Source organism: Felis catus, chromosome E1 (assembly GCF_018350175.1).
Source record: "Felis catus isolate Fca126 chromosome E1, F.catus_Fca126_mat1.0, whole genome shotgun sequence".
Classification (NCBI taxonomy): domain Eukaryota; kingdom Metazoa; phylum Chordata; class Mammalia; order Carnivora; family Felidae; genus Felis; species Felis catus.
In genome coordinates, this window is record NC_058381.1 from 49674278 (window position 1) to 49685347 (window position 11070).

General features: G+C 47.9%; 1 long non-coding RNA gene across 1 annotated transcript; it reads left to right on the forward strand.

Moving 5' to 3' along the window:
* The first annotated feature begins 3411 nt into the window (after positions 1-3411).
* Positions 3412-10835, forward strand: LOC109494425. Its single transcript, XR_002149300.2, has 3 exons — positions 3412-9958; positions 10365-10443; positions 10640-10835. It is a non-coding gene; the product is annotated as an uncharacterized LOC109494425 (long non-coding RNA).
* Positions 10836-11070: the final 235 nt, after the last annotated feature.

The following is an 11070-nucleotide window of genomic DNA, read 5'->3' on the forward strand; positions in this document are numbered from 1 at the left end:
TGTCCTCTTGGAGGGACAGAGCCATTGCTAGATAGGACACCAGGGGAATAAATAGTCTGACTCACTCTCCTCCTGGGCTCTCCCACTGCTCAGTGGGACCAGAAGCCAGAGGGCAGCAGAGCCTGAATGCTGCAGCCTGTTAGGGCCGGCCCCCTGGAACACAGAGCCACACAGAGGAAGGTGAAGGATTCAGAGATGGGAAGGAACGCAGGGTAGGTAAGCCATGAAGAAGCTGCCTGGTGGCTTAAATGTCTTCGACGGCGCAGAAGCCCAGAGGGCCCTTCTCAGAGTTGATCCTGTGTCGCCAGGCATTTTGAACAGCTCAGTAACAGCGCCTCCCATACCTGCACAGACATCTCCCTGACTCGGACAGGAATCACACTGAGCTTATCTGACTTCCTGGACCGCTGCCGTATTCCATCCCTTGTCTGCATTTCACAGAATTCTGTCTTGTTTGAATGTGTTACGAGTGCGTATTGCCTTTGCAATTCTACCAAGATCATATAGAGAAGGAACACCTTCGATGCGTGAATGTTTCTTCTTCCTAGCACCTGCTAGAGAGAGAGGCAATAGCTCGTGAAAATCGATTCTGGTAGGGAAACCAGAGGGCCTTGTTCCCCCCACCCCACCCCACCCCCCACCCCCTGCTCCACAGTCAGCACAGCAGGGCGGCCGGACAGAATCTCTCCATGCACCATTGGTCCGCTCTGGCTCAGTCAGTAATAAAGGGAAGTGTGGGTGAGGCACCCACTCCCTTCTCACTTACTGTCTCCTTCTCCACCAAGAAGCTATTCTAGACCTCAGGAAGCTGGCCACACCTGGCGGCCCTGGCTGTTTGATCAGGAAGAGCGGAAGAAAAAGAGGACTCGGAGTTTTTCCAGAAGGTTCCCCGCCTCTTCCTCAACCAGGGATTGCTCAGAAATTACCTTGGCCCATTAGAGGCCATCAACTACATCACAAAGGACAGTCCTAGGACAACCCCATCCTTATCTTTTCTCCCCCCTAAATTAAACCCTTGGCATGCATCCCAGAGGTGATACCCTCCACAAGCACCACCAGAGATAATCATAGGTAAACAGAACAAAATGAGGTCTTGCTCTGTCCCCACCTTCCTCCCACCCTCTGTGGGGTACAGTGCTGTCTGTTTACGGACTAGGTCACACCGGACCTGTTGAACGACATCGGCTGCTTTTGTGGTGAAGGGTGTTATTATTTTTTCACATCACAGACAATTTGGAACTCTGGAGTCTTTAAAAATGACATTATGAGAAAAGGCATTTTTCACAACTCGAAGTAGGCTTTGGTTTTAAGACAGCGCTGGGGCTGGGGGGAGGGGTGTGAAGGCCTCAAGATGTGTGTCCTGGGCCTCACTCACCTTCTCACAGGATGTGTGACTTTTTTAAAACAGCTTTATTGAGGTGTAATTGACATCCACCAAAAAACACCGCATTTAAGGTGTACAACTTGATAAGTTTTGTTGCACGTATACGTATGTCGAATGTGAGACTACACCCATGAACAAGATAGGGAACATATCCGTAACCCCCAGAAGTTTCCTTTGTGATCCCTCCCCCTGCCGTTCCTAGGCAACCACTGGTCCCTTGACTGTCACTATGGATTAGTTGGATCAAGTCACCTGATCTCTCTGAGTCACTAGTTTCTTATTCGTAATAAGAGAGTATCAGACTTGATGAACTCAAAAGTCCTCTCCTATTTTCACATCATATGACTTCAGTGTTCTAAGTGGAATAAAAAGCTAAAAAGCTCCACCTGCCTACAAGCAGGAGCGTGCAATCTAGTGTTTCCTGAAAAGCGAGGCCCCTCTGAACTTAAACCAGCCGCCCCCAAAGTGGGGTTCCACGTGACAGACATCGAAAAGTGCTGGGTACTAACCATCTACCTACATACCCCGAGCCTTCCTGCTGCAAGTGATCAAGATGGGGGGGGGGGGGGGGCAGGTAAGAAAGCCCCACCTTAGGAGAAGAGACCCCAGGAAAATGTACCACTCGGTGCACCCCAGTTGTACTAGTCTGTATGAGCCTCACTGAAGTCCCCTTCTTTTTTTTTTAAGTTTATTTATTTATTTTGAGAGAGAGCGTGTGGGGGAGGGGCAGAGAGAGAGGGAGAGAGAGTCCCAAGCGGCCTCTGCCCAGCTCCATGTCACGACATCAAGAGTCAGACGCTGACCCGACTGAGCCACCCAGGCGCCCCTGATGTCCCCTTCTTTTGTCAGACATGCCATGCCTATCCTGTGAGGATGCTAAAAACAAATGCACGCCAGCTTGGGGCCCTCTACTGACACGCAGACTCTGCCCCCCTGCTTGTGTGGGTGGCTCAGGCACCACAGTGGAGTCCCAGGCCCATCTTCCTGCTTCCAGAAGCCATTGCTGCCTTTTGTGAAGAGCCCAGAGGGCAGCAGAGAGCCAAGGTTTTTCTTCCTTTTTTTTTTTTTTTTTTTTTAAGGTTTATTTACTTTTGAGAGAGACAGAGTGGGGGTGTGGGGAGAGCAGAGAGAGAGGGAGACACAAAATCCAAAGCAGGCTCCAGGTTCCAAGCTGTCAGGACAGAGCCCCACACGGGGCTCAAACTCACGAACCGTGAGATCGTGACCTGAGCCGAAGTCCTATGCTCAACAGACTGAGCCACCCAGGCCCCCTGAGCAAAGGTCTTTCTTAATGCTTTACAAAACAAGGGATTTTCTGGAAGTCCCTGCCCCTTCTTCTTTTCCCTTGGTTTCCCCAGAAATGACCATGTCTGAAAGGGCATAAAAAGATGACCCATAAAGGAGATGCAAAGAAAATAAAAAACATTAACCGCTGCAAGAATATTTTTTAACATCTATAGCTTACACTTTTTTCAGAAGTTGCATTTGAAGACCTGCTTCACCCCTGCTCATGTCTCTTTACTTCATGTGTGCATCCAATAATGCTTTCTCTCTTTTTTCTTTCTTTCTTTCTTTCTTTTCCTTTCTTTCTTTCCTTCTTTCTTTCCTTCTTTCTTTCCTTCTTTCTTTCCTTCTTTCTTTCTCTTTCTCTTTCTTTCTTTCTTCCTCTCTTTCTTCCTCTCTTTCTTTCTTTCTTTCTTTCTTTCTTTCTTTCTTTCTTTCCCCCTAGTTAGAAAGCAAGAGAGAAGAGACAGAGAGACATGTGGATACATCACCTGAACCTTGGAAAAGCCAATTCTGCTTCCCTTCTTCTGTTTATCTTTGGTAGCCAGTCCTTCTGGGTTCAGACCTCAGGCCACTTTACAGACACAAGATCTGGTGTTTTGTTTTTTTCATTTGTTTTAATGTTTATTTATTTTTTAGAGTCAGAGAGACAGAGCTTGAGCAGGAGAGGGGCGGAGAGATGGAGACAGAATCCGAAACAGGCTCCAGGCTCAGAGCTGTCAGCACAGAGCCCGACGCGGGGCTCAAACTCACGAACCGTGAGATCATGACCTGAGCTGAAGTCGATCGATGAACCAACTGAGCCACCCAGGCGCCCCGAGATTTGGTGTTTTGTAAAAAGTACAAATCTTCAGGAGAAGAGGGAGTGGGGAGTGGCTGCTAGTAAGTACAGAGTTTCTTCTCGGGTAATGAAAATGTTCTGGAACTGGACAATGGTGATGGTTGTATGACCCTGTGAATATACTACCACCACTAAAACCACTGAGCACTGCACACTACAAGGGAGACCTGTAGGGTATGTGAATTACCCCTCAGTTTTCAAAGGGCAAACTCAGAGAATTAATTTCCCCCAAAGGATTGCTTTCAGACAGACATTTAGAATGCCCCTCGCTTTATCAAACAGTTTCCAGTGGCTCCCATTTTCCTCCCTCATAAAGTTCATTCTTTCGGGGTCGAGCCCAGTCTGATTTTTCAGCCTTGGTTTCATTGCTCGTCAACACGAGGCCCCTTCTCCAGCCGGGCCCGAGATTTGCTCTTTCTCCGGCACATGGCGGACTTCTTCACCTTTATGTCTTTTCTTGCCGGTGGTTTTGCTGATAATCCCCTCGTGCGTATATTTGGCAAACGAAATGCTCCCCGTTGGCCCCGGCTTCAGAACCCAGATCGAGTTGCACTATCTGAGGGCGCTATGGACTACCTTCCTCCCTCCCCCACTCCTTCCACTGAGTCTGTGTCCACGCTTTCCACTCACAGCTTTGGGTTGTAGATGATTGGTATGTAGCTTACGGCCCCTCCTAACCAATGAATTTCACCAAGGATAAGGGCAGCCAGGGGCTTGTAAGTAGCAGTTTCTGGGTTGGGCTGACTTTGCTTTGGGCGAGAGGTAGATCTGATATGTGCCCTTGCCAGTGTCTGTGGTATAAATTCTCCTACTAAGGTGACATCAGTGACCCCAGAGATACTAGCTGGGAGTTGGAAGTCCTTCTCTGTTAGATCCGTGGTGTAGCCGCAGAGATTGCTAAGGATTAGCAAAACCTGAATTGGGACATAGTTACCTAAAGAGGGATTAGTGAAACTGCTATAGAAGCGTAGAGGTGGATGGAAATTAAGATGGGCACGCTAATGTTTCAGCAAGCCTTGACTTGAAACTGAACAAATTTTTCTCTTCCTCGTCCTTAAAGGATCCTGCACCCCTTCATTTGTTTTTTTCCGTAGAACCCGTTCTTCCAAGAACTCGGTGTCAATATGGATGTTCCGCCGACCTCAGTGTATATACTTGGTAATGAAACTCGAATGGTGGTACCCAGGTTCCTTTGTCTGGCAAAGTAGTAACACTATTGTTGCTCTTTATCCCCCAGCTCAGTCTTCATGTTATATTTCAGCTCAGGTACCCAGAGGTCACTTTTCAACAACATTAGGACGGAGTGGGGAAACTTTCTAGCAACTAGAACGTTCCATAAACCAAAGGGGTTGTCTCCTGGACCAGAGAACCGGGGGTCAGGGGAGTGTTCATAGTTTAAGTGGCCATGGTCTAAATGTTGAAGGTGAGATCTATGCTACACTCTGGGGTAAACTATATAAACCTGTCCATCTCTCCCAACTCTAAGAAATTTGGAGTCTCAACTGGGTATGGCTCCAAGGGCATAGGGCAGAGAAACGGATGCTGCTGTCAATCACCCAGTGTCCCCATGAGAGGTTAGGCAATCACCCACTAGCAAGGTCTCCTGGCCGGCCTGATCCAACCCCTCCCTGCACCTAATATAGCCTTCCCCACTTAAGCTCCCTCTCTACTTTGCATTGTATGTGTGAATTTTGCACGTGAATATGGGTTTTGCCAGGCCGCATCTGATATCCCGAGGGTGGATTTGATCTCTCAGAAGGCAACGGTCATTTTTCCTGCGGGTTCCCAAGGGAAGAGCTGAGTTCTAAATCAGGAAAAGGAAGCAATAATTCACAAAGGCTGCCTTAGGTACCAGTCTATTGCTGGAACTCATCAGCCCACTATATGAGAAGAAGTCCCTGGCCAAGAAAAAGATGGAATCTGTAATCCTCAAGAATCAGGCCAATTGTTTCAAATGTTTATTTATTTATTTTTGAGAGAGAGCCAGAGAGCACAGGCGGGGAAGGGGCAGAGAGAGAGGGAGAGAGAATCCCAAGCCTCCACACTCAGCAGGAGCCCGACGTGGGGCTTGATTCCATGACCCTGGGATCTGTGACCTGCGCCGAAATCAAGAGACTGAGCCACCCAGGTGCCCTCAGGTCATTTTTTTGTAAGAAAACTTTTCTAGCTTCATGTGGTTTTCTCCACTTCTCTTTTCATCATCTAGGATTAATTACATTTTCATTAACTGTTCCTACTTTCTCTGCTCTGTGGTAGAGGATATTCAGTTTTGTCCAACTAAGCCTTTATTGAGCACCATTTCTAGGGTGGGAACTGCTTTAAGCGCCTGTGATACAAAGGTGAAGAAGATACAGCCCTGCCCTTTGAGTATTTCCAGTGAGAAAGAAAGACCTAACATATAATTCTGGGATCATGCAGTAGATGATATTGCAGTATGCGGAAGGCAAAAAGAAAATTAAAAAAGGAACTGTGGTAAGAGCTTGCTCAGAGGCATGGAGGTAGAAAATGATCACGGTAGTACATAAGAAGCATGAGAATATTTGCTCCATTCATTAGTCCCCACCACAACCCTGTAATGCAGACGTCTATTAACAACCCCATTCAACGAATGAGTAAACTGAGACTCAGCGAAGATAAGTAAGGGGCTGAAGTCCACGCACCTACTAAGTTGCAGAACCAGGGCTGGGAACCTGGCAGCCACATTTTCGCCGGACATCTTACCTCCGGGCCATGCCGGGGCCTCCTGATTGGCCGGACCTGGGTCATGTGCCCGCCCCGGAAGCAGAGTGCGAGTTAGGTGGTTTCCCACAGAAAAATCGTAGCGTTAAAATCAGAAACAAACAAACAAACAAAAAGCAAGCTGGTGGTGGGGCAAGCAAAATCAACAGTTGTCCGCTGCAGAATCGCTTCGGGACTGCAGCTGTTCTCTTCCCTTGAGTTATTTGCTTGGGATGAATTTTCCGCAGATGGTATCTCATTGCTCAGAATCTAAAACGCGTTAAATGACTCTTGATAGAGAACGCCGAGCAGTTTTTCAACAGGATTGCGTATTTACATTGTTTGCCCAGAATGAACTAGTTTTGCCACACTCTTCTCTGTGTGAGATGCTGTTAGGTTTAAACCTAGACAATTCTGACTTTACTAGATTCTGTATTTTTAGTTGCATAGTTTTCCCTTTCTCTTTTTAGAGTGGAAAGTCCAAAGAGAGTATATAAAAGTTGGTTAGCCTCTGAAGCAACGGATGAGCCAGTTGGGGCCCTGCGGGGAGGGGAAGGACAGGTGTGCCCATTCATCCCTGCAGCGTTGGGGACCAAAGGTCTGGGTCTGAAGAGAGGAGCAACAGGTCCAGCCGCAGCCTGGGGTTCAAGTTCAAAAGGTGCTTCCAATGTACACCTTTAAAAATTCTTTTCTTTATGGTCACTTCAGTTGTGTTATTGTAGTAAAGTTAGACTTCATGCCAATAAAAAAAAAAAAAAATGCGTGCAGACACTAATAAAAAACAGCTAGAGGGGGCGCCTGGCTGGCTCAGTCAGTAGAACGAGCAATTCTTGGTCTCGGGGTTGTGAGTTCAAGCCCCATTTTGGACAGAGACCTTACATACATACATCCTGCAAATAAAAATAAAGTGCTCTCTTTCAAAAAAAAAAAAAAAAAAGGCAGCTAGAAAACTTGAGACATTGCGGGGTGGCTCTTTGTGAGCCTATATCTCCATTTTTCTAAATCATGAGGAGGGCAACCCCCAGCTCTCTGCCAGCAGTGCTGCCAGAGGCACGCGTGTGGCGTGTCCTGAAGACACAGATCCACTCTCCACCCCAGGGTCCCCGCGCGCCCTCTCCTCCCAACCACCCCGCCGCCGGGGCCCGGACCATAGAGGCGAGGATACCTCCAAACTCCTAGAGGGGAAACGCGACTCTCGGGAGGCGGACTTCCGCTCGGGGCCACTTCCGGTTCTGCCCTACACGGCCGAGGGCGATGGGTTGGAGGGCGTGGGCTGGGGCCTGGGGCCTGGGGCCGGGCCGGAGCCCTCGAGGGGCCTCCGGGGTGGGCGCCGGTCCCAGCCGGAGGGCTGGGGGCCGCGGGGCGCCCGCTCGGAGGGACCCACACGCTGAGGAGTCGGGGGGCGGACAGGGAGGTTGCCTGGAGGGGCCACCCTGGAGCCGGGGCCCCTGTCCCCTAAGTGATGCCTCCGGCTTCACTCCTTTAATCCCCAGCGCTTTGAACTCGTTTCCTTTTTATAAATACCGGAGGCCACTGGCGTGTAGAAAATAATGGCCGTACCCCCACTTAAGAATGCGTAGTTTAGGGTCCGTTCCCATAGATCTGAGAGGACGGTCTACGTACCCATTTTAAAAACAGCCCAGGGGCATCTGGATGGCCCAGTGGGTTACAGCCTCCGACTTGATTTCGGCTCAGGTCAAGATCTCACCGCTGGTTGGAGCTTCTCCTCAGGCTCTGCGCTGGCAGCTTGGGGCCTGCTTGGGATTCATTCCCTCTCTCTCAAAATAAATATAAATACATATGTATTTTTTTAATGACATAAAAAACAGTCCAGTAACTAAAACAAAAATATATGCCATAGTATCTATTGTGGCCGGATACAGGAGAGAGGTGTCAGGTCAAACTATGAGGAACTGTGCCCGGGGAAGAATGGAGTAAAGGGGGGAGTGCGCAGAGGTAATTTGGAAGGAGGTGGGGAGGTACCAGATGTAAGGAGTCCCAATGCCTTGCCTGTGGGAGAGGAGGGTGAAGGCTTAGAATAAAGAAAGTCCTCTTACCAAGGGTAAATGGGATGCTCGCCATTGCAAACCAACTGCAGGATACTGGCCTGGCTTCTTTACTGTTCTTGCCACAGGCTCTGACTGCCTACACATTTCAACTCGATTGTTCAGTTGTTCGGGATTTTCAAGTGAGGACAACGTCTGCTGTCCCTTCTCCTACTGTGTGTGATTGTACAGGAGCAAGGGTTCTTTGGTGAACCGGATTTACCTTCTCTGACACTGTGTTACAAGACTGTGTTAGGGAGTATTTCATATGAAGCTTTTACCATAATGTGTTTACCATAATGAACAAAAATAAGTTTTGGGTTTGAACTATGGTCTCTTAGCACAGCTAATAATAGAACACCAAAGTGTTCTGAGAAGCCCTGCAGTAATGGAACTTGTCTCACTCTGTTTAGCCTGGTGTTTCTCAAGCATTTTGACCACAGAAATGTTTGAGTAACACCCTATTAATATCTCTCCAGTGCGGTTTTTCCCAGAACACATTTTGGGAAATGCTGACAGAGAAGTCATTCACCTGGGCGCAGACACTGTCCCATCTCAAAAGACATGTCAGAAGTCCTTTTTGAAAAGCAACTGACCGGATTTCAGTAAGGATAGTTGTGTTCGGGAAAATGGTCCAAAGTTAACAAAGTACTACAAGCCATGTAACGTTTGGAAAAGGAAGCGAACCCTCCTTGCCTTTCCTGCTACGTACGTCATGGACAGTAGATAATGTCTCAATATTATTGAGCAAATGCCCTCAATGTATAATTATAAAACAATGGAAAAAAGTACTGGGGGGTGGGGGGACATGAATTGTTGCAAGTGGAAATACTACAGTTAGGGTTTCTTTTATCTTTGTTACTTTTTTTTAATGTTTATTTTTGAGAGACAGAGACAGCGTGAGCAGGGATGGGGCAGAAAACGGGAGACACAGAATCTGAAGCAGGTTCCAGGCTCTGAGCTGTCAGCACAGAGCCCGACACGGGGCTCGAACTCACAAACCGAGAGATCAGGACCTGAGCCAGAGCCACCGAGCCACCCAGGCACCCCTACAGTTAAGGGCTTCTTAATGACAAACCTAGGAAATTTGTTCACAGACTCCGAGAAAGATCTATATTATTTTTTTAATGTTTATTTTTGAGAGAGCGGGGAAGGGCAGAGAGGAAGGGAGACACAGGATCCAAAGCAGCCTCTGCGCTGACAACAGAGAGATGGATGCAGGCTTGAACTCACGAACCACGAGATCATGACCTGAGCCAAAGTCAGACGCTTAACCAATTGAACCCCCCCAGATACCCCAACCAGCAGCTCTTAATGAGGTGGTTTCACATGTCTGACACAAAACTCTGTCCTGGAGAGCTTTGAAGTGACTTCCTAGTATGTTATTAAATTTGCAGCTTCAAGCAAAACCTCCCTAAAGATGAGGTAAGTATACGTCAGAGTGCCCTTGCTCCATTGCGTAGAGCCAGAAACCTGGTTTCGTTAGTTTGCCCAGAGGTGAGTAGGCTCCAGAGGACACACTAATGCTAACCAAACTCAAAAGGGATTGATGTATAAACCTAGAATGTGCATTAACTACTTTCTAGTGAAAAACTTAATTTTCAGCCATCTGGATCATTTTATTTGCCAACAAGGTGTTCCTTCACGAAGGAAGATCTGCGTGGGAGACCAGATTCTTACTCTATGGTAGGTCCTTTTGAACACAGATAGCATGGAATTAACCAAGGGAATGATACCCAAGTTTAATGGCACCAGGTGTTTTCAGTTCTACAGATAATACCTGTTGGATTGACTAAATGTTTTCATGAATAAAAGGCACCGTGTCCCACGGTGCTAGAGGCAAGACAAATCATTTTGCCTTTTTGAACATCACTTTCAGAGATGCTCTCCCCACCACATTCTTTCTCAAGCTACAATCCAACACGGTGAACTTGGTTTAAGTTTTTCTGTTTCCAGCGTGTCACCAGCTGTGCCTCCCTGCAAGTGCACCCGGGTCACCAAATTTGGATTTGGGGGCTTTCTAGATGGTCTCTGTCCTTTCTGTTGATGACCGATTTCATTCTATATATTTGCTCTCTTTCTGAAATTTAAGTATCTATTGGCCCCGTTGTTGGTTTGAAACCTTGGGAGCTTCGCGGGTGAAATCTGAAATTGTTCTCCATACACAGAGGGTGAGTAGAGACCGAAGAAAAGGGTAAACACCCCCAGATTGGTAGGTAGGGGGTTTAACAAGCAAGGCTTGTCACGGGTAGCCGTAAGTCGTAAATCACACGCACCCACCAGAATCTTAGGAGTTTACGTAGAAGCCTGGACGGGGTCAGTCGTGGGTACTGTCCAGAGGACCTCAACACACGTTGCTCTCTCCAGGCTATTTCTTGAAAATGGATCCTAGCACGGGAACAGCAGGCAGAGTAGACACGCCAAGGATGGAAAGGATGAGAAGCCTCCGATTCTCCAGTCCAGCCTGAGGGTCACCTGGTCATCAGTGTCCTCTTGATGACTTCCCCCACCACCCACTTAACCCATCCAAGAACCGAAACATGTATTAAATTGGTTTTTTTTACGTCTATTCATTTATTTTGAGGGGGAGGAGGGGTAGAGAGAGGGAGAGAGAGAATCCCAAGCAGGCTCCATGCCGACAGTGCAGAGCCCGACGCGGGGCTCAGACTCACAAACCATGAGCTCGTGATCTGAGCCAAAGTCAGATGCTTAACTGACTGAGCCACCCAGGCGTCCCTGAAACCTGTATGAATCTATTTAATGATCTCCTTTCCTCTTTGACACTGTACTTGATGTTA